We start from the raw sequence: 22,044 nt of genomic DNA on the forward strand, positions 1-22,044 counted from the left end.
TCCTGTAGAGACAAAGACCCACCCTCACTTCCTATAGCAAGTTAAAAATGCCCGATGTTAAGACATACACCCACCCTCACTGCCTGTAAAGATGTAGACCCGCCCCCACTTACTATAGAGACAATGATCCACCATCACTTTCTGTAGGGTCAAGGAACTGCCTCCACTTCCTGTAGAGGAAAATATCTACCCTCACTTCCTGTAGTGAAACTCCACCACTTCCTGTAGAGATGATGGAGGTGATGTTTTACTTTCTGACACCACAAGTGGTTAAATGTATTTTATGTTAATATATAGTATCTGAAAATAAAACCGTCTGGAGCTGCAGCTTAGCCTGGACAGGATTAACTTTAATGGCTGGCCATGATTAGGGAGAGGAAATTGAGAGTTAGTGCCAAGTTCAGCATGTGTCAAGTTCAGTTCAAGAGAGTATGGTGAAGTGACAGCAGTGGTCATAGGCAATAGCCTGCTAGGGACAATGTGAACCTGTTACTCGGGAAGTGGATTGTCATAGAACCCTTCCGAGTGAATCTATATGTTGGCCTGGGAACTTCAAGGTGGACCTTGGAGCAATTGTGTGCACTAAGCCTGCATATCTGCAGGGAAAGAATTCCTAGTGCTAAAGAAGTTAGCAAGAGGAATGCTCTACCCATATGTAGAACTAGACCTGAAGTTATGTCTCGTAACTGTGGGAAAGACTGTAACCCATTGGGCCCTTGCCTACATGCTTCATTGTAATGACCATAAGCTTGCCAGTATCAACTGGATTGTTTTCTGGAAGGTGGAAGCCTGGAGCCAGTGGAGGCTTATGAGACACAAGCAAGTGTGATGCACCCCCTACACTGCAGCACACTGGGACTGGGTTACATTATGTTTGTAGGGTGCCAGAGCGAGCAGGAGCAGCAGCTCACCCTTGAGTACCTCGCCCAGGCACATAGATCCAACCTCACTCACTGTAGAGACATAGACCTGTCCACATTTACTGTAGAGAGAAAGACCCACTTACACTTCCTGTAAAGACAAAGACCCACAGCCACTGACTGTAGTGACAAAGGCTTGCCCTCACTTCCTGTAGAGACAAAGACCAGCACCCATTTCTTCTCCATCACTTCCTGTGCTTCTATATTCAAAAGCCCACAAAGTATTCTAGCCATTGCCTGTAGAAATGACCATTACATTTATTTATCGTAATTAAAGATCATGGAATTGACTTGATCCAAATCAAACTTGTGTCAAATTTTAGGAAGTTCACTGGACGCAGCTGTGGCGCCGCCAGGAGTATGGTCACCACAGTGGCATTACCTTCCTCCAGGGAGGGTGATGTCAGGCTTGGAGGCAATGAAGGGTCCCTCTAACAGTTAATCATTTTCATGCAACACGGTTCCCACTCCAGGCCAGCAGAGGGAGCTCTGAACCAGGATTGGGGGAGGAGTGCTCTCTGAGGGCCAGGAAGGGAAATGAGTCAGTTAGTGTGAGGAGGGCAACGAGTGTAGACGTGTGGAAAGAAGCTGGAGGTTGAGCTGAGGAATGAGAGCTCCCTCCCAGTGATAGCGCATGATCTGGAGCCTGGTCTCCACGGTTGTATGGATACTGATGGTCCTGCAACAGAAACCAGAGGAATAGGAACCTGTAAATGCTCTATTCCCAACTAAGACTCGGAGGCACAACAGCAACGGGTGAGCCAAGATAGATAGAGGGCTACAGCTGTCTGCCATACGAGGTAGTTCTAAGAGTAGATAAGAAGGAGGAACTTCAGTGTAACACTGTACTGCATGTACCTCAAGCCAGCGCTAGGAAGGAGACTACACAACCCATCTGATAGAGAGATCCCTGAGTTGCTTCCAGGCTAGCCTGCTCCTGTACCATCTGTAATCAGGACCTGGACTGCGTTTGCCAAGTAAAGGTAAAGAAACTGCACCCTGTTGTGTCCTTGCCTCCTTCTTGCAACATCCTCAGCACTGCTACATCTCTGTGCCGAAACACTGCACCCTCTTCCTAAACATTCAGCCACACTGCCCTGGGACTACAGCCCTGCCTGTGGAGGGCTATACCATCATTGCTGCACCACACCATCTGTCCCAGAGGATCTGTCTGCAGCATCGGCTTACATCTTCATTGCCGAACACCACAGGTGGCATCACGAATCACTTATAAACTTTATTCCCAACTCAACACCTTTTACATGGGTGCCCAGGGCCACGGACCAGGTCACCGCTGCTGTGACAACCCCCTCTGAGAGACCGGCCCAGTACCGAGTACCCCACAGCCCTGGGAGGGCGACCCATTTTGGCATCACGAACAGGATTACGGAGCCCGGTATCCCCGGGTCCTGTGTGCCAGAGACTGTTGTTTGCAATAGACTGTGTGCGAAATTGGCATCATTGCCGCCATTATCCCACTGATTGGCACGCAGCAGGAAGAAAAGGGGCAGGCGTTCATGTGCGGAGCCTGCCACAGAGCGCGAAGAAGTGAATTGCCATGCGGGAAGAGAGGACAGCGCGCAAGAAGGGGAGGAGCTGAGGCCTACAGCCAGAAAGCCGCTCAACCTCGGGGCCTGGCACCCGTCAACTAGGGGGGAAGGAGAATGTCTGTGGCAAGCGCTGTTGCAGCGGCGGACGCCCCCGCCAGTCCCTCAGCGCCGCAAGATGCAGTGCCCCACGCGGCTGTGGCTCCGGTAGTACCCACCGCAGTGGTCCCCATAATGCCGCTGTCTATGCCTTACATACCGGGAGCAGCCTGGCTACCGCAGTATTCAGGGGAGTCGCATACCCTGAGTGAATTTAAAGAGAGACTGTGCAGTTTTTTTGAGGTGTATCCTCTATCTGAAAGCCAGAAGGTGAACATCCTGATTGGGCAGCTAACCAGTGCAGCACAGAGAGAAGTAAAAGCCTGGCAGGACACTGACAAAGAGACTGTTAAAAAGATCCTGGCTAAGCTAAGGAGCACCTTTGACACTCGCACTGCTGCTGAAATCAAGATGAGGTTCTTTGGATGTAAACAAAGTACAGGACAGTATAAGGGACTATGCTCTCAACCTGCGGGAGGCGCTGCGAGCCGTCAAGCAAATTGATCCTGAAAGTGTGAAAGAGGAAGACAAACTGTTAAAAGAGCAGTTCATTGAAGGACTCCTATCCAGTACCCACAGAGCGCAGCTGCGCATCATAACCCTACAAAACCCTGACCTGGACTTTGCTGATTTCAAGGACAGGGCTATTCGGGTACTGCAGGAACCAACTGTCAGCCATCCAGCGCCCCCTAGGCGCCCAGCGATCACCTACCACTAGGAAGCAACATCTTTTCCTTCCATCCCTGTGGAGGCTGATGCACAGACTCTGGATAAAGATCCAACAGAAGAGCTGCGTCTTCAGGTCCAGGAGTTGACCAAAGGTATGGCTGCACTTACTAAAACTGTGCAGTCCCTGCAGGTGTCCGCCAAGGAGAAGATCCAGCTTGCTTCCAGTCCAGAGGATGTCCCGTGGCTCCGGAAGAGGAGAACCCCACCACTCCGAGGGAGGAACAACGATCGCTATGATCAGGAAGGACGTCCCATCTGTCGTCGCTGGCACAAGGCAGGCCATCTTGCAAGATTCTGTCCTTTAAACGAGTAACCCCTGGGGCAGAGGGCCAACCCCCAGGAGTAGGACCACAAGGTCCAAGGAACTGGCGAGCCAAGTATGTTGGAGGGAGACTGATCCTTCCAGTGGTGATTGACGGCATCCCCATGAATGCTTTGCTGGACACTGGCTCCCAGGTGACCACCATGCCCTATATCCTCTACAAGCGGTATTGGGCTGACTCTGAACTCACCCGTGGCCCAACTGATGAACTAACAGTAGTTGCCAGTAATGGTCAGTCTTTACTACAAGTGGGATGTAAAGAAATTACTGTTAAAGTGGGGAGGGTGGAGTTAAAATCTCAAGGTCTGATAGTTGTGGATATTGATCGACAAGAATGTAATCCCATGATGACTCTTGGTACAAATGTAATTGAAACTTGTCTTTCTGAGATTATTGTCTTCTTGCAACAGGTGGCTGAGACTGCTAGCTCCAGTGAACGAGTCCTGCAGAAGGAAATCAAGGCCCTGATGCAAAGACAGCAGGTAGAACTCTCTGGCGGAGAAATTGGCAGCGTCAGAGTGAGTGATGCTTTGTGGCGCCCCTGAGGATTCAGTTGCCACAGAGGTACTGCACCTCCTCCTGAGGTGTGGTACCCCACCATCCAGGTAGGTTGGAGGCTCTTGACCACGCTTCAACACCTGCATCCCACACAACACAGTAGTTCAGCAAAGCCACATTGTGACTCCCTGCTTGGAGTGTAGTAGAGCACCTTTGGTGGCTCCCTGCTTGGAACACGAAATGTGCTGGGAGGTGGGTGGAGTTAGAATACATAAAAGAGCGGGAAGGTTTAGGATTTGGGGTCAGTCAGTCGGTGAGTGGAGAGGAGTGAGGAGAGAAGATCCCTGGGAGAGGGATGGAGGAAGGAGGTGCTGCAGCAGACCTCAGTGACCTGGGTCTGCTTGCACGGGAAAGGAAAGAAGGAGAAAGACATTGAACAGAAACCTGATCTTCCATAAGAAGGAGAGACTAGTACGGAACGAAGGAGTAAAAGGGAACAGAGGACGTGGGTTAGGAGAGAACCCTGCCTAGAAGTTCTAAGTGCAAGGCCGGGGCCCGGTCCCCGAGGTTGTATGGATACTAATGGTTCTACAGCAGACACCGGTGGAGTAGTGAGCTGTAAATGCTCTACTCCCATCTCAGACTTGAGGGCACAACAGCAACTTGGATAGTGAGCCGGGACTTAGGAGTAAGGAGTCCCCGAAGCAGGCTACAGCTGTCTGCCGTACAAGTATAGTTCTTGGGAACATCTGTCAGGAGGAACTCCAGTGTAACTCATTACTAGGAGTACTTCACACCAAAGGCGCTACAAGAGGAGACGTTCAGAAAGGCACATGTTGGCGGAGTGTTGGAAGGGAGCATTCCATCTTGCCTGGAGGTTGACTGGGTCCCTGACCCGGAGGACACAGCACGGAGGCAGGCACCTGTGTGTACTACAGACTGTGAGTAAAGCTTTGGAACTACATGCCCTGGTGTCCTCCACTTATTCCCGCACTAACACACCCTGTACCACTACATCGGGGTACCAGCTTCTACACCGCCTGTGCCTCTCCTCTACCCCTACATCTACACTGCCCTGGGACTACAGCTCCACCTGTGGGGAGCTTCACCATCTTGGCTGCAAAACACCACCAGTCCCAGAGGATCTGCATGCAGCGCTGGCTTAACATCTTCTTTGCCAAATACCATAGGTGGCGTCATGAACTATTCATTCAAACAATTACATTTCACCATTCAATCTCCCCCATTACTTGGGCACCCATGGCCACGGACCGGGTCACCGCTGCTGTGACACATCCCGCTGACACCGGACCGGTACCGAGTACCCTGATCCGCAGAAATCCATGCGTGTCCCACGCCGATCTCCCGTGGAGAACAGCAGCATCAGCTGATGCGACCGCTCTCTACGGGGCTCCAGGAATCCAGTGACGGGAGTCCCTGGTCTCACTTTATGGCAAAAGCTGCGTGGGAACTTTCTCACACAGCAATGCCAAAAGTGAGACTAGGGACTATTTTTTTACAGTGGCGGAGGAATACAATGCGGAAGGATACCTACCTCCCGTCATTGGATTATTGAAGCCCCTAGAGAGCGGTCGCATCAGCTGATGATGCTGTTCTCCATGGGAGATCGGGGTGGGACCCTTGTGTATTACTGCGGATCAGGGAGTATATTGTTTGTTTGTTATTTTCATATTTTTTCATAGATGACACTGGCTTCGGGGATCAAAGTGACAAATGATGGTGAGTATGTTCTCTATGCTATATGTACTGTATGTCTATGTATGTATTGTATGAATGTATTGTATGCAGTATGTATGTAGTATGTATGCAGTATGTAGTATGTATGTATGTATGTTGTATATCTGTATCATGTTGTATGTATGTAGTATGTATGTAGTATGTAGTATGCATGTACAGTATGTTGTATGAATGTAGTATACATGTAGCATGTATGTAGTATGTAGTATGTATGTTGTATGAATGTAGTATATATGTAGCATGTATGTAGTATGTATGTATGTTGTATGAATGTAGTATACATGTAGTATGTATGTAGTATGTATGTATGTTGTATGAATGTAGTATATATGTAGTATGTATGTAGTATGTATGTATGTATGCTGTATGAATGTAGTATATATGTAGCATGTATGTAGTATGTATGTACAGTATGTTGTATGAATGTAGTATATATGTAGTATGTATGTATGTATGTTGTATGAATGTAGTATATAAGTAGCATGTATGTAGTATGTAGTATGTATGTATGTTGTATGAATGTAGCATATATGTAGTATGTACAGTACAGACCAAAAGTTTAGACACACCTTCTCATTCAAAGAGTTTTCTTTATTTTCATGACAATGAAAATTGTAGATTCACTCTGAAGGCATCAAAACTGTGAATTAACACATGTGGAATTATATAATTAACCAAAAAGTGTGAAACAACTGAAAATATATCTTATATTCTAGGTTATTCAAAGTAGCCACCTTTTGCTTTGATTCCTGCTTTGCACATTCTTGACATTCTCTTGATGAGCTTCAAGAGGTAGTCACCGGAAATGGTCTTCCAACAGTCTTGAAGGAGTTCCCAGAGATGCTTATCACTTGTTGGCCCTTTTGCCTTCACTCTGCGGTCCAGCTAACTCTGAACCATCTCGATTGGGTTCAGGTCTGGTGACTGTGCTGTTCCATGCATGTTTCTAGTTAAAGAAATGTATTTATGTTTTTTCGCTTGTCTCTGCTGCCATCTACTGGCCAGACCATTTAGTTCCTCGGTCTTTCCTTGTTCAGCCTATGGGGAGGGGCTTCTCTTCAGCCTCTTCTCTTCCTGTTTGCTCAGTCATCGGCAGACATCTTACCTGAGAGAACTGTTCTCCCTCATGAGCTGAGGAAGCAAAGTCTTTTGACCCGCAAGTAGCGACTCCAGAGACAAGCTCCATGCAAGAGACTCAGTGTAATGTTTGAATCGTTATCTACGGAATAAACCAACATTGTTCTTCATCACAACGCGTGTATGCTTATCTGAGAAGCTGCTAAGGGTCATGTCTGCCTCGCTTATTGGATACACAAAGATAGGAACTTCTCTCGCTTACATGTCTGCATACCTTTAATCGCCATTAAGTGGGGACAGAACAGTCAAAAGACTAGCTTGTCGGCCCATACAGTCAAAAGACTAGCTTGCCGGCCCATACAAGTCAGAAGACTATTTTTAAAGCTCATAAGCAGCTAGAAAACCTCCTTATAGCCCAGCACCCCAGCTACAGATCTCCATCTGCCCCGTCTCCCTATGTGTAATCTGCCCAGCAACAAGCCTTGCACACCAGTCTGCCTGCAGCAGTGCACGTCTGGACAAGCCTAGAAGTAGCTCCACCACCTGCCACATCTTGCAATAACTCTGCTCGTACTGTTAATGAGGACTGTCTATGCACCTGCTGTTTCCTTCTGGCCACATCGCTCCTAAAGGCCTGCAGTACTCCATACCTCATTACCGCGCATCAGCGATCCGCGAACCCCCAAGTTTCGCCAAAGCCACTCTGGGAATCTCATCCGGGACCTCCCGCAGAGCCGCACAGCGATTTTCGGACCCCGATTCAAAAGTTGAATTTTTTAAAGAGACAGTACACCTTTATTCAAAATGGCCGAAAAAGACCTCGGACAGGTCCCTACTGATGAAACAGTGCAAATACAACCTGATACCGTCCACGATGAAGCCCAGGAGGCAGACCCCACATCTCAAGCAGACCAAGTCACCCGACCAAAACGTTCTGCCAAACCAACTATAAAGGTGCTTGAAAACTATCACAATATGAAAGATGAGCTATGTGATCACCTGGAAGAACAGTGGGAATGCGTCACCTCTTATATGTCAAGACTCGAATCCTCATCAGGCAACGCCGCAAGCTTGCAATCCGTCATGGAGCGGCTGAACACCGCCCGTGAAAGGTACAAGAGACTATCAGCAAAGTACATCGCTCTTCTAAAAGATTTTAATTCTGATGAAGCTCTTCCAGACCTCAGTGAGGCGCTAGAGACGGACAAGGAGAGAGACGCCAAGGTCCAACATGCCATAAACAAGGCTGAACACCGTATCTCTCACCTGCAAGAAACCAGGTCACACCGATCGACCTCATCTAAACGTTCCTCTCGGTCATCCAGGGCATCGTCCTCAAGAAGTTCAACCATGAGCGACAGGATACTAGAGGCCCGCATAAAGGCAGAGGAATCCAGAGTGAGACGTTCTTTCACTGAGAGAGAAGCTAAGGCAGAGGCAAAAAGGGCAGAAGCAGACATGGAAGCAAAAAGGGCAGAAGTGGAAGCAAAAAGGGCAGAAGTGGAAGTAAAAAGGGCAGAAGTGGAAGCAAAAAGGGCAGAAGCAGAAGCGGAGGCTCAGCTGAAGATTCTTCGGTCACAGATGGAAGAGGAGGTCGCACTAGCTAAAGTGAGACTACTTGAGCAGGCGTTGATCCAAGGTCCTGATGCAGCTAACTTGCCACCACTGGAATCAGACGATCCAGTCAATCGCACGAAAGACTATGTACTAAACCAGCTACCTGTAGCAACCCCGGTCTACAGTACCGTCCAAGTCGACGACACCAAAACCTCCAACGTACTCCCAGAGATACCTTCTCAAACACAGTCACCACAAGATGGCAACCAAGTGTTTCCTGACCCACCTTTACAGCTCAAGCGGTATTCGTCAGATTCTTCAAGGGCTAAACCACAGCTCAACCCTGCAGCAACATCATTCTATCCGGGAACAGCTCATCCATTCACACCAGGCGGCCCATACGCCCCAGGGGCATCACGAGTCGTCGTGGCAAAGAGTGGTGAGAAGTCGGATATGTCCGAGTTCGCCAGGTTCATGGTGAGCAGAGAGCTAATCAACACCAGTCTTACGAAGTTTGATGATCGTGCAGAGAGCTACAGGGCCTGGAAAGCAACCTTTAAGGCAGCCATCGCCAATCTCAACCTAACTGAAGAACAGGAACTTGACCTCCTGATAAAGTGGTTAGGTCCAAGCTCTTCAACCCGCGTCAGGAGCCTCAGAGCGGTCCACGTGGGACAAGCAGAAGCAGGTCTCGCTGCCGCATGGCAAAGGCTGGAACGCACCTTTGGCAGCGCAGAGGCAATAGAGAAAGCCCTATTCAAGAGACTGCAGGATTTCCAAAAGATCAACCTTAAAGACGTCCACAAGCTGCAAGACCTAAGTGACCTGCTAATGGAGCTGGAGCTCGCCAAAAGAGACCCTCGTCTGTCTGGGCTGTGCTATCTGGATTCAGCCCATGGAGTAAACCCGATCGTGGTGAAGCTGCCATACAGCCTGCAGGAAAAGTGGGCAATGTCAGTATCAAGATACAAAGGAGTGAACGACGTTACCTTCCCTCCATTCATCCACTTCTGCAGGTTCATCGATGAACAGGCCCAGATGAGGAATGACCCCAGCCTCGACTTCCTAGAGTCCAACGCTTTGACAGCCGCACCAACTCCTGCGCCAAGGTATGAAAACACCACATACAAACGCAGAGACACTAAGAGAGCTGTGAGCGTTAGGAAGACCGAGCTACGGTCACCTGCAACGCCCACAGACGAACAGAACATCGTCTCAACACGAGATAAATCCTTTAATCGTGAATGTCCCATCCACAAGAAGCCACACTCGTTGACCAAGTGCAAAGGGTTTAGATCCAAAACCCTACAGGAGCGCAAGGAGATCCTCACAGAGCTCGGGGTTTGCTTCAAATGCTGCGCATCACTTGAGCACATGGCCAAGGACTGCAAATCCACAGTCAAGTGTGGGGAGTGCCACAGCGAAAAGCATGTTTCAGCCATGCACTCAACCCGAATAGCTAGAGACACACCGGCTGCAGTCACCACTGCTCCCGCTCCAAGTCATGGCAGGGAGCCACAGAATCAGACCGACACCGCCACAACTGTCTCCTGCTCATGCTCAGAAGTATGTGGAGAGGGCCGCATGGAGAAATGTTGCGCCCGAATATGCCTCATCAAGGTTTACCCCGAAGGACATCCAGAAAAGGCAATGAAGGTGTATGCCATCATAGACGACCAAAGCAACCGGTCCCTGGCAGGAGCCAAATTCTTTGAAGCCTTCGGAATTAGTGGACCATCAGAGCCCTACACCTTGAACACCTGCTCAGGCCGCATAGAGACTAGCGGCAGAAGAGCCCAGGGATTCATCGCTTCTCCTATCAACGGGAAGACTGAAATACCTCTGCCAACGCTAGTTGAATGTAACCAAATACCCAGCCATAGGAGTGAAATTCCTACCCCAGAAGCTGTACTTCATCAGCCGCACCTGAAGCACCTCGCAAGCGTCATCCCACCTATGGACAACAACGCGGAGATTCTACTCCTGCTCGGCAGAGACAACCTGAGGGTACACAAGGTGCGACAACAGTGCAACGGACCTGACTACGCACCATACGCCCAGAGACTGGACCTCGGATGGGTAGTCATAGGAAACGTGTGCGTTGATCGATCAGAAATCGACTCCTTCAGGACCTACGTCCATGGAGACGGACGCACAACCTGCCTAAGGCCATGTCCTGATCACTATGAAGTGAAAGAGAAGCCCCCAGACTCAATACAGCTGCCTGACATCGCTTCTTCTCTGCGTACCGACAACTTGGGAAGATCAGTCTTTCACATCACCAAGGACGACGATAAAGTAGCCTTGTCAGTGGAGGACAGAGAATTCATCGACATAATGGACCGTGAGTTCTCTAAGGACAAAACCGACCACTGGGTCTCTCCATTACCCTTCCGATCCACCAGGGTAAGACTGCCAAACAACCGAGACCAAGCTCAGAACAGATTCAACTCTCTTCAACGTTCAATGAACCACAAACCTGAAATGAGGGAGCACATTGTCGCCTTTATGGACAGAATATTTCGCAACAACCACGCGGAACCCGCTCCTCCCGTGAAGAAGAACGAAGAGTGCTGGTATCTGCCTTCATTTGGTGTCTACCACCCATGGAAACCGAACCAAATCAGGGTTGTCTTTGACTCCAGCGCCAAACATGGAGGCGTATCACTCAACGATGTCCTCCTCACAGGTCCCAACCTGACGAACAACTTAGTAGGAGTGTTGCTGAGGTTCAGGAAAGAACTCGTCGCCATCACTGCCGATATCGAACAGATGTTCCACTGTTTCCTAGTCAGGGAGGACCACCGGAATTTCCTCAGATTCCTGTGGTTCAAGGACAACGACACCAACAAAGAGATGGTGGAATACCGTATGAGAGTCCATGTCTTCGGGAACAGCCCTTCACCCGCAGTAGCAACCTACGGTCTCCGAAGGACCGCATCAGAGGGAGAGTCTGAGTATGGCACAGACGCAAGAGACTTCGTTGAAAGAGACTTCTATGTAGACGACGGGCTCAAATCACTGCCCACTGAAGAAGCAGCCATTGATTTGCTCAAGAGGACCCAAGGTATGCTGGCCCAGGCAAGGCTCAGGCTTCATAAAATCGCTTCAAACAGCCTGACCGTAATGAGAGCCTTTGATTCGGGTGATCACGCCCCTGGATTCAAGGACATTTACTTGGGGCTAGACAGCCCACCCGTGCAGAGGAGCCTAGGCATCAGATGGGATCTCGCAGCCGACTCCTTCGGGTTTCAAGTGAATTGCTCGGACAAACCGTTCACAAAACGTGGTGTCCTCTCCATAGTGAACAGCTTATTTGACCCGCTGGGGTTCGTGGCGCCCATCACCATACAAGGCAAATCCTTGTTGAGACAACTATCTGAAACTGTCAAGGATTGGGATACCCCGCTCCCCTCCGACAAAGAGAAAAAATGGGAAACTTGGAAACAGTCGTTGTGCGGATTGAACAATATTCACATCCCGAGATGCTACACCAAAATCTCCCTTGCCTCTAGCGGAAGGAAAGAACTCCACGTCTTTTCAGACGCCTCCACAGAAGCCATAGCGGCGGTTGCATACCTGAAGGTGATGGACGCCAGCGGGCAAAGCTACGTCGGATTGGTGTTCGGCAAGGCGAAGCTAGCCCCGAAGCCCGACCACACCATCCCCAGACTCGAACTCTGTGGAGCCGTCTTGGCAGTGGAAATTGCTGACTTCATACTACAAGAACTGTGTATCGAAATAGATGAGGTCCAATTCTACACCGACAGCAAGGTCGTTTTGGGTTACATCTACAATACATCGAGACGATTCTACGTGTATGTCAGTAACCGCATCGAAAGGATCAGGAGATCCTCCAAACCGGAACAATGGCGTTACGTATAGAGTTGAGCGATACCGTCCGATACTTCAAAGTATCGTATCGGATGGTATCGGCCGATCTTTAAAAAAAGTATCGGTATCGCCGATTCCGATACCGGAAGTCCCATTCAAGTCTATGGGACTTCCGGTATCGGAATAAGAAAAACCCTTTCCTGCCCTTGTACAGCCTCTCTGGGGTCTGTACGGGCCTTTCGGGGGGCTGTGCCGGCCTGCCAGGGGGTCTGTGCAGGCTCCGGTGGTCTGTGCCGGCCTGCCGGTGGTCTGTGCAGGCTCCGGGGGGCTGTGCCGGCCTGCCGGGGGGCTGTGCCGGCCTGCCGGGGGGCTGTGCAGGCTCCGGGGGGCTGTGCCGGCCTGCCGGGGGGCTGTGCCGGCCTGCCGGGGGGCTGTGCCGGCCTGCCGGTGGTCTGTGCAGGCTCCGGGGGTCTGTGCAGGCATCGTCCGATGGGACTACAAGTCCCATCGGGCGATGCCTGCTACCATGACAGTGATTGACACATTAGCCAATGATGGGACAGTAGTAGTCCCATCATCCGGCTAATGTGTTAAATGCAAAAAAAAAAAAAAAAAATTATATGCTACATACATACAACATGCATACTACATACATGCTACATTCATACTACATACTACATACATGCTACATTCATACTACATAAATACTACATGCAACATACATACTACATATATACTACATGCATGCTACATACATACTGCATGCTACATACATACCACATATATACTACATACATACTACATGCATGCTACATGCATGCTACATGCTACATACATAACACATATATACTACATGCATGCTACATACATACTACATGCTACATACTACATATATACTACATGCATGCTACATACTACATACTACATACATACTACATATATACTACATGCATGCTACATACATACTGCATGCTACATGCATGCTACATACATACTACATACATGCTACATACATACTACATATATACTACATACATACTACATACATACTACATGCATGCTACATGCATGCTACATACATACCACATATATACTACATGCATGCTACATACATACTACATGCATACTACATACATACTACATGCTACATACATACTACATATATACTACATGCATGCTACATACATACTACATGCTACATACATACTACATATATACTACATGCATGCTACATACATACTACATGCTACATACATACTACATATATACTACATGCATGCTACATACTACATGCTACATACATACTACATATATACTACATGCATGCTACATACATACTACATGCATGCTACATACATACTACATGCTACATACATACCACATATATACTACATACATACAATACATTCATACAATACATACATAGACATACAGTACATATAACATAGAGTAACATACTTACCAATACTTGTCACATTGTTCCCCGAAGCCATTGTCTTTTCCGGGATAAATATTAACATAACAAATAAATTCCCACACAGCAATGGCATAAAGTGAGACTAGGGACTTTTTTTTTTTAAGTGGCGGAGGAATACAGTGCGGAAGGATACCTACCTTCCGTCATTGGATTCCTGCAGCCCGTAGAGAACGGCAGCATCATCTGATGCTGCAGTTCTCTACCCAAGATCGTCGTGGGACACACTCGTGGACTGCTTCGGATCGTGGGTGAGTATTTTTGTGGTTTGTTATGTTAATATTTATCCCGGAAAAGACAATGGCTTCGGGGAACAATGTGACAAGTATTGGTAAGTATGTTACTCTATGTTATATGTACTGTATGTCTATGTATGTATTGTATGAATGTATTGTATGTATGTAGTATATATGTGGTATGTATGTAGCATGTAGTATGTATGTAGCATGCATGTAGCATGCATGTAGTATGTATGTAGCATGCATGTAGTATGTATGTAGCATGCATGTAGTATGTATGTAGCATGCATGTAGTATGTATGTAGTATGTATGTAGTATGTATGTAGCATGTATGTAGTATGTATGTAGTATATATGTAGTATGTATGTAGCATGTAGTATGTATGTAGCATGCATGTAGTATATATGTAGTATGTATGTAGCATGCATGTAGTATGTATGTAGTATGTATGTAGTATGTATGTAGCATGCAGTATGTATGTAGCATGTATGTAGTATGTATGTAGTATATATGTAGTATGTATGTAGCATGCATGTAGTATGTATGTAGTATGTATGTAGCATGCAGTATGTATGTAGCATGTATGTAGTATGTATGTAGTATATATGTAGTATGTATGTAGCATGCATGTAGTATGTATGTAGTATGTATGTAGCATGCAGTATGTATGTAGCATGTATGTAGTATGTATGTAGTATATATGTAGTATGTATGTAGCATGCATGTAGTATGTATGTAGCATGCATGTAGTATGTCTGTAGTATTTTTTTTTTTTTTTTTTAACATTTAACACATTAGCCGGATGATGGGACTACTACTGTCCCATCATTGGCTAATGTGTCAATCACTGTCATGGTAGCAGGCATCGCCCGATGGGACTTGTAGTCCCATCGGACGATGCTTGCACAGACCCCCGGACATCAGCACAGCCCCCCGGCAGGCCGGCACAGCCCCCCGGCAGGCCGGTACAGACCCCCACAGGGTGCACAGACCACCGGCAGGCCGGCACAGCCCCCCGGCAGGCCGGTACAGACCCCGGGCAGTCCACACAGCCCCCCGGCAGGCCGGCACAGCCCCCCGGCAGGCCGGCAGAGACCCCCGGAAGGCCCGAAATGACGGCGCATCATGATGCGCACACACCGCGCATCATGATGACGTCAGGCCGTCAATCAACTGAACTTCCGATTCCGATGCCGAATTCCGATATTGAAAAAATATCGGAAGTCGGTATCGGAATTCCGATACAGCAAGTATCGGCCGATACCCGATACTTGCGGTATCGGAATGCTCAACACTAGTTACGTACCATCGGAGCTGAATCCAGCAGATCTTGCAACCAGACCCATGTCTATATCTTCTTTCGTTAACTCTTCTTGGCTTACAGGTCCAGAGTTCCTGCTGAGACGGTCAGAAGAAGGAGTCCAGGAAGACTTCAGCATCCTAGATCCAGACAACGATCCAGATGTCCGAACTGAGGTCCATACCCTGACCACCAGTGCTGAGAAAACATCCTACCTCGGCTGCCAACGTTTTGAACGTTTCTCCAGCTGGTTAAGACTCGTCAGGACTGTTGCCAGGTTAGTGCACATCGCCAGATGTTATCGTGCAGACTTTAAAGACAAGGACTGTCATCGCTGGCATGTATGCCACAGACCTCTTTCTGCTGAGGACATCTCCCGTAGTGAGTCCCTCATTATACGCCACCTCCAACAGAGCGAATTCGCCACCGAATGGAAGTGCTTAAATAACAAACAGCAGATTCCATTAAGAAGCCCCCTCGCCAATTTAAACCCAGTAATGGACAGCTTCGGCTTACTGAGGGTTGGCGGTCGTTTAAGCCAGGCTCGTTTCGGTGTCGCAGAGCAAAATCCTCTCATCATTCCCAACAAACACCACGTTACAGTCTTACTGATCCGTCATCATCATGAAAGGGCTGAACACCAAGGCAGGCAAATTACAGAGGGCACTCTATGGTCTGCAGGCCTCTGGATTGTCGGGATGAAGAGACGTGTAGCACAAATACTTCACGATTGTGTGCACTGTCGCAAAGTGAGAGGAAAGCAACTGTGCCAACAAATGGCCGACCTACCTACAGATAGACTTTCCATGGAACCACCTTTCACCTATGTGGGCCTAGACGTTTTCGGACCATGGATGGTATCCACACGCAGAACTCGTAGCAGCCGTGCGGACAGTAAGCGGTGGGCTGTGCTATTCACCTGCTTGAGCATCCGAGCCGTTCACATCGAGGTGTTAGAGTCCATGGATACCTCCTGCCTGATTAACGCCTTGAGAAGATTCCTCGCCATCAGAGGACCAGTAAAGCAGCTGAGGTCCGACCGCGGCAGCAACTTCGTCGGTGCATGTAGAGAGCTGAACATCGACACCAAGCCAATCCAAGACCAGCTGGCAGACAAGGGTTGCACCTGGATCTTCAATTCTCCTCACAGTTCTCACATGGGAGGCTCCTGGGAGAGGATGATCGGAATCTCACGCAACATCCTGAACTCCATGCTAAAGGACGTCAACTCCTCGAGACTCACGCACGAGACTCTAGTGACTCTTTTAGCCGAAGTCTCAGCCATCATCAACTCGAGACCCCTTGTGCCGGTGTCAATGGATCCAGAGGTACCAACCATGTTGACTCCCAACATCCTTCTTACTCAGAAGATCGACAACGCGGTAATTCCCAGCGGAGATTTCACTCATGCCAACACCTACCAAAGACACTGGAAACGAGTCCAATATTTGGCCGACTACTTCTGGAACCGATGGAGGAAGGAATACCTTACCATTCTTCAAGGGAGAAGGAAGTGGCGACATCCCAAGCCGAATATCAAGGAAGGAGATCTGGTCCTCATGAAAGACCAGACCACTGAAAGGACTGACTGGCCTCTGGGACTTGTTACCAGGACACTGCCTAGCCAGGACGGCAACGTGCGGAAGGTGGAGCTGAGGGTCTTTAGGAAGGGTGAGACGAAGATCTTTGCGAGGCCAATCCATGAACTCGTCCTCTTACTGCCTATCGAGAGCGCCACTACGGGATGAGCATTCTGCACCCGAAGTTTGGCTGTTTTTCTGATTTTTTGAACTTTAATTGTTGCATTTAACATGCCCTTTCTTTTAGGTTTATTATTATTATGGACAATAGTGGAATCCCCATAGTGAATTCCAGACGGGGAGTGTGCTGTTCCATGCATGTTTCTAGTTAAAGAAATGTATTTATGTTTTTTCGCTTGTCTCTGCTGCCATCTACTGGCCAGACCATTTAGTTCCTCGGTCTTTCCTTGTTCAGCCTATGGGGAGGGGCTTCTCTTCAGCCTCTTCTCTTCCTGTTTGCTCAGTCATCGGCAGACATCTTACCTGAGAGAACTGTTCTCCCTCATGAGCTGAGGAAGCAAAGTCTTTTGACCCGCAAGTAGCGACTCCAGAGACAAGCTCCATGCAAGAGACTCAGTGTAATGTTTGAATCGTTATCTACGGAATAAACCAACATTGTTCTTCATCACAACGCGTGTATGCTTATCTGAGAAGCTGCTAAGGGTCATGTCTGCCTCGCTTATTGGATACACAAAGGTAGGAACTTCTCTCACTTACATGTCTGCATACCTTTAATCGCCATTAAGTGGGGACAGAACAGTGACTGTGGAGGCCAGGTCATCTGGCGTAGCACCCCATCACTCTCCTTCTTGGTCAAATAGCCCTTACACAGCCTAGAGGTGTGTTTGGGGTCATTGTCCTGTTGAAAAATAAATGATGGTCCAACTAAACGCAAACCGGATGGAATAGCATGCCGCTGTAAGATGCTGTGGTAGCCATGCTGGTTCAGTATGCCTTCAATTTTGAATAAATCCCCAACAGTGTCACCAGCAAAGCACCCCTACACCATCACACCTCCTCCTCCATGCTTCACGGTGGGAGCCAGGCATGTAGAGTCCATCCGTTCACCTTTTCTGCGTCGCACAAAGACACGGTGGTTGGAACCAAAGATCTCAAATTTGTACTCATCAGACCAAAGCACAGATTTCCACTGTTCTAATGTCCATTCCTTGTGTTTTTTAGCCAAACAAGTCTCTTCTGCTTGTTGCCTGTCCTTAGCAGTGGTTTCCTAGCAGCTATTTTACCATGAAGGCCTGCTGCACAAAGTCTCCTCTTAGCAGTTGTTGTAGAGATGTGTCTGCTGCTAGAACTCTGTGTGGCATTGACCTGGTCTCTATTCTGAGCTGCTGATAACCTGTGATTTCTGAGGCTGGTGACTCGGATGAACTTATCTTCCGCAGCAGAGGTGACTCTTGGTCCTCATGTGAGTCAGTTTCTTTGTAGCGCTTGATGGTTTTTGCCACTGCACTTGGGGACACTTTCACAGTTTTCCCAATTTTTCGGACTGACTGACCTTCATTTCTTAAAGTAATGATGGTCACTCGTTTTTCTTTACTCAGCTGCTTTTTTCTTGCCATAATACAAATTCTAACAGTCTATTCAGTAGGACTATCAGCTGTGTATCCACCAGACTTCTGCACAACACAACTGATGGTCCCAACCCCATTTATAAGGCAAGAAATCCCACTTATTAAACCTGACAGGGCACACCTGTGAAGTGAAACCCATTTCCGGTGACTACCTCTTGAAGCTCATCAAGAGAATGCTAAGAGTGTGCAAAGCAGAAATCAAAGCAAAAGCTGGCTACTTTGAAGAACTAGAATATAAGACATATTTTCAGTTGTTTCACACTTTTCTGTTAATTATATAATTCCACATGTGTTAATTCATAGTTTTGATGCCTTCAGAGTGAATCTACAATTTTCATAGTCATGAAAATAAAGAAAACTCTTTGAATGAGAAGGTGTGTCTAAACTTTTGGTCTGTACTGTATGTAGTATGCAGTATGTATGTTTTATGAATGTAGTATATATGTAGCATGTATGTAGTATGTAGTATGTATGTATGTATGTATGTTGTATGAATGTAGCATATATGTAGTATGTATGTAGTATGTAGTATGTATGTATGTTGTATGAATGTAGTATATATGTATGTATGTTGTATGAATGTAGTATATATGTAGCATGCATGTAGTATGTATGTATGAATGTAGTATATATGTAGCATGTATGTAGTATGTAGTATATATGTATGTTGTATGAATGTAGTATATACCCCACAGCCCTGGGAGGGTGACCCACTTTTCCCATTGCAATACCGCCCAGATGTGAAATGTTGATTTGGTGTCGGGCAGCTATAGGTCTCAGAGGAAAGGATTACCAGGCATTGGTAGAGCCAGTACACTCTGATAGCAGGCCCACTGTCCTGACAGCCAGAGGGGTGGTTGATGTACGTAAAGGGAGAGTACCTGTACGCCTTTTGAATTGTGAGGAGGAGGAGGCCACAATACCTCGGTACACCACAGTTGCTAAGCTGCTCACTGTTAATAACAACTCATTGCAGGCAGCAGAGCCCTTGGCTACATCCGACCAGGTGGAGGACAATGGCTCTGTGAAGCAGATGGAGGAGTGGTGCCAGCAACTGCAGGAGGGGACTGACTCTACACCTTCATACCTTCATACCAGAAAAATGGGTTATACAGGGTGACCCAGGAATATGAGCGGGTATTTAGTATACACCCTCTAGATTTTGGGAAAGCAAAAGGGGTTCAACATCATATCCCCACTGGAGATCATCCACCCATTAAAGAAAGGTACCGGCCTAAACCCCCAACACAATACCAATGTGCTAAAGGTATGTTGATAGAGATGAAGGAAGCAGGGGTTATCAGAGACAGTTGTAGCCCTTGGGCAGCTCCAATAGTTTTTGTAAAGAAAAAGGATGGAACCGGCTCAAATATGATCCGAAACGCGTAAGCCTACACATGCTTTTATTACATGGTATTGTAATTTTTAATGATGGACTAAATAAAGGCTTTTTTTAATTTTCCTATATCGTGTGCTGGAACTACAAAAGTTTTTTTTTCACCAAGAATTTTCTCCCAGATAGGGATGGATTCATTCCGTGCACCAAGATCATGGAAAGGAGGACTGGGCAGGCTGGACCAGGTGAGCTGAAGATTAATTCTATATTGCCTGTAAAAAAATAGTTCCTTGTCTCACATTATGGCAAAAGCTGCGTGGGAACTTTCTCACACAGCAATGCCAAAAGTGAGACTAGGGACTATTTTTTTTACAGTGGCGGAGGAATACAGTGCGGAAGGATACCTACCTCCCGTCATTGGATTATTGAAGCCCCTAGAGAGCAGTCGCATCAGCTGATGCTGCTGTTCTCCACGGGAGATCGGCGTGGGACCCCCGTGGATTTCTGCGGGTCAGGGAGTATATTGTTTGTTTGTTATTTTCATATTTTTTCATAGATGACACTGGCTTCGGGGATCAAAGTGACAAGTGATGGTGAGTATGTTCTCTATGTTATATGTACTGTATGTCTATGTATGTATTGTATGAATGTATTGTATGCAGTATGTATGTAGTATGTATGCAGTATGTAGTATGTACAGTATGTATGTTGTATGTCTGTAGCATGTTGTATGTATGTAGTATGTATGTAGTATGTATGTAATTTGTATGAATGCAGTATTCATGTAGCATGTATGTAGTATTTATGTATGTAGTATGTAATATGTATGTATGTTGTATGAATGTAGTATATATGTAGTATGTATGTAGTATGCAGTATGTATGTATGTTGCATGAATGTAGTATATATGTAGCATGTATGTAGCATGTAGTATGTATGTATGTTGTATGAATGCAGTATATATGTAGCATGTATGTAGTATGTAGTATGTATGTATGTTGCATGAATGCAGTATATATGTAGTATGTATGTATTGTGAGAATCATGTGGGAATAGTGGATGAGGGCAGGTATATCTCGCCCAGATTCCTTTCCTATGTGGCCTAGTCTGGTCAGTATCGCACCTGCTTGCTAATGAATAATGGGAGGTGGATATAAAAGGATGCCAGGTGGTTGTGTGAGTTTCTCAGCCTGGGAACACAGAGAGTCTGTCTGTGTGAGAGACACACGTGAGTGAAAGCAGTGCCCACTGCAACTGTGGTTTAGCTGGACGGGAGAAGCCCGCCAGTTGGTAGTTAGGTTGTACCTTGTTTAGTTAGTGCCGGACAGGCAAGGATTTGTTTTATGTTTTATTTCTTTATGCATTGCTTTCACCGTTAATAAACCTGACCCAGTGTCAGTTATACCCGAATCCCAGCTCTGCGCCTGAGTTTCATGCTGAACGCACGTGACCTTTGACCCCAGCAAAGGCGATGCCGGAGTGTTTTATCACATTGTGGTGGAGAACGCGGGCATCACGTTGCAAGCATGAGCATGGAGGACGTGGTGAAAGCGCTGGTACAGTCCACCGCCGTCCAGCAAGAAGCTAATCGGGTGATGATGGCCCAGCTGAAGGAGTTGGTGGACATGACAGTTACCGATCGTTCGCTTCTCCAGCAGGTGGCGCAGCGCTTGGCAAGCTTACCTGAGCTTAACCTGGAAGCCGAGTCGAGAGTGATTCACGTGAGTCGGTACTGGCAGAAAATGACGACCAAAGATGACGTCGAGGCATACCTGACCACGTTTGAACGGACGGCGGTGCGAGAAAAATGGCCGAAGGCCAGTGGGGGAGGAAAACGGGACTGCCCACACTGCGAGGCCGAGAGTAACGAACTATGGTCTAAGCAAGGGGCCCGTTAGGTGTTTCCGCTGCCAAGAGATGGGACATATTGCTGCGAACTGTCCGCTCACTACTGAACCCATGCAGTGCGACGTCACAGACTCTAAAAACCACATGTCTATGGTTGCACGGGTAGTGAGTGTGAATGCTGGTCAAAAGGCGGTGGAAAAACACTTGTGTGATTTAACTGTTGATGGAAAATATGTGGTGGCATTGTTAGACTCGGGAAGTGTGGTGACTCTGGTGAAGGCCAGTCTGGTGTCAGCCCCGACTGGACCATCAGACAAATTTTCTGTAACATGTGTG

Source organism: Dendrobates tinctorius, unplaced genomic scaffold, assembly GCF_039654945.1.
Source record: "Dendrobates tinctorius isolate UK_male_01 unplaced genomic scaffold, ASM3965494v1 ptg000138l, whole genome shotgun sequence".
Taxonomy (NCBI): domain Eukaryota; kingdom Metazoa; phylum Chordata; class Amphibia; order Anura; family Dendrobatidae; genus Dendrobates; species Dendrobates tinctorius.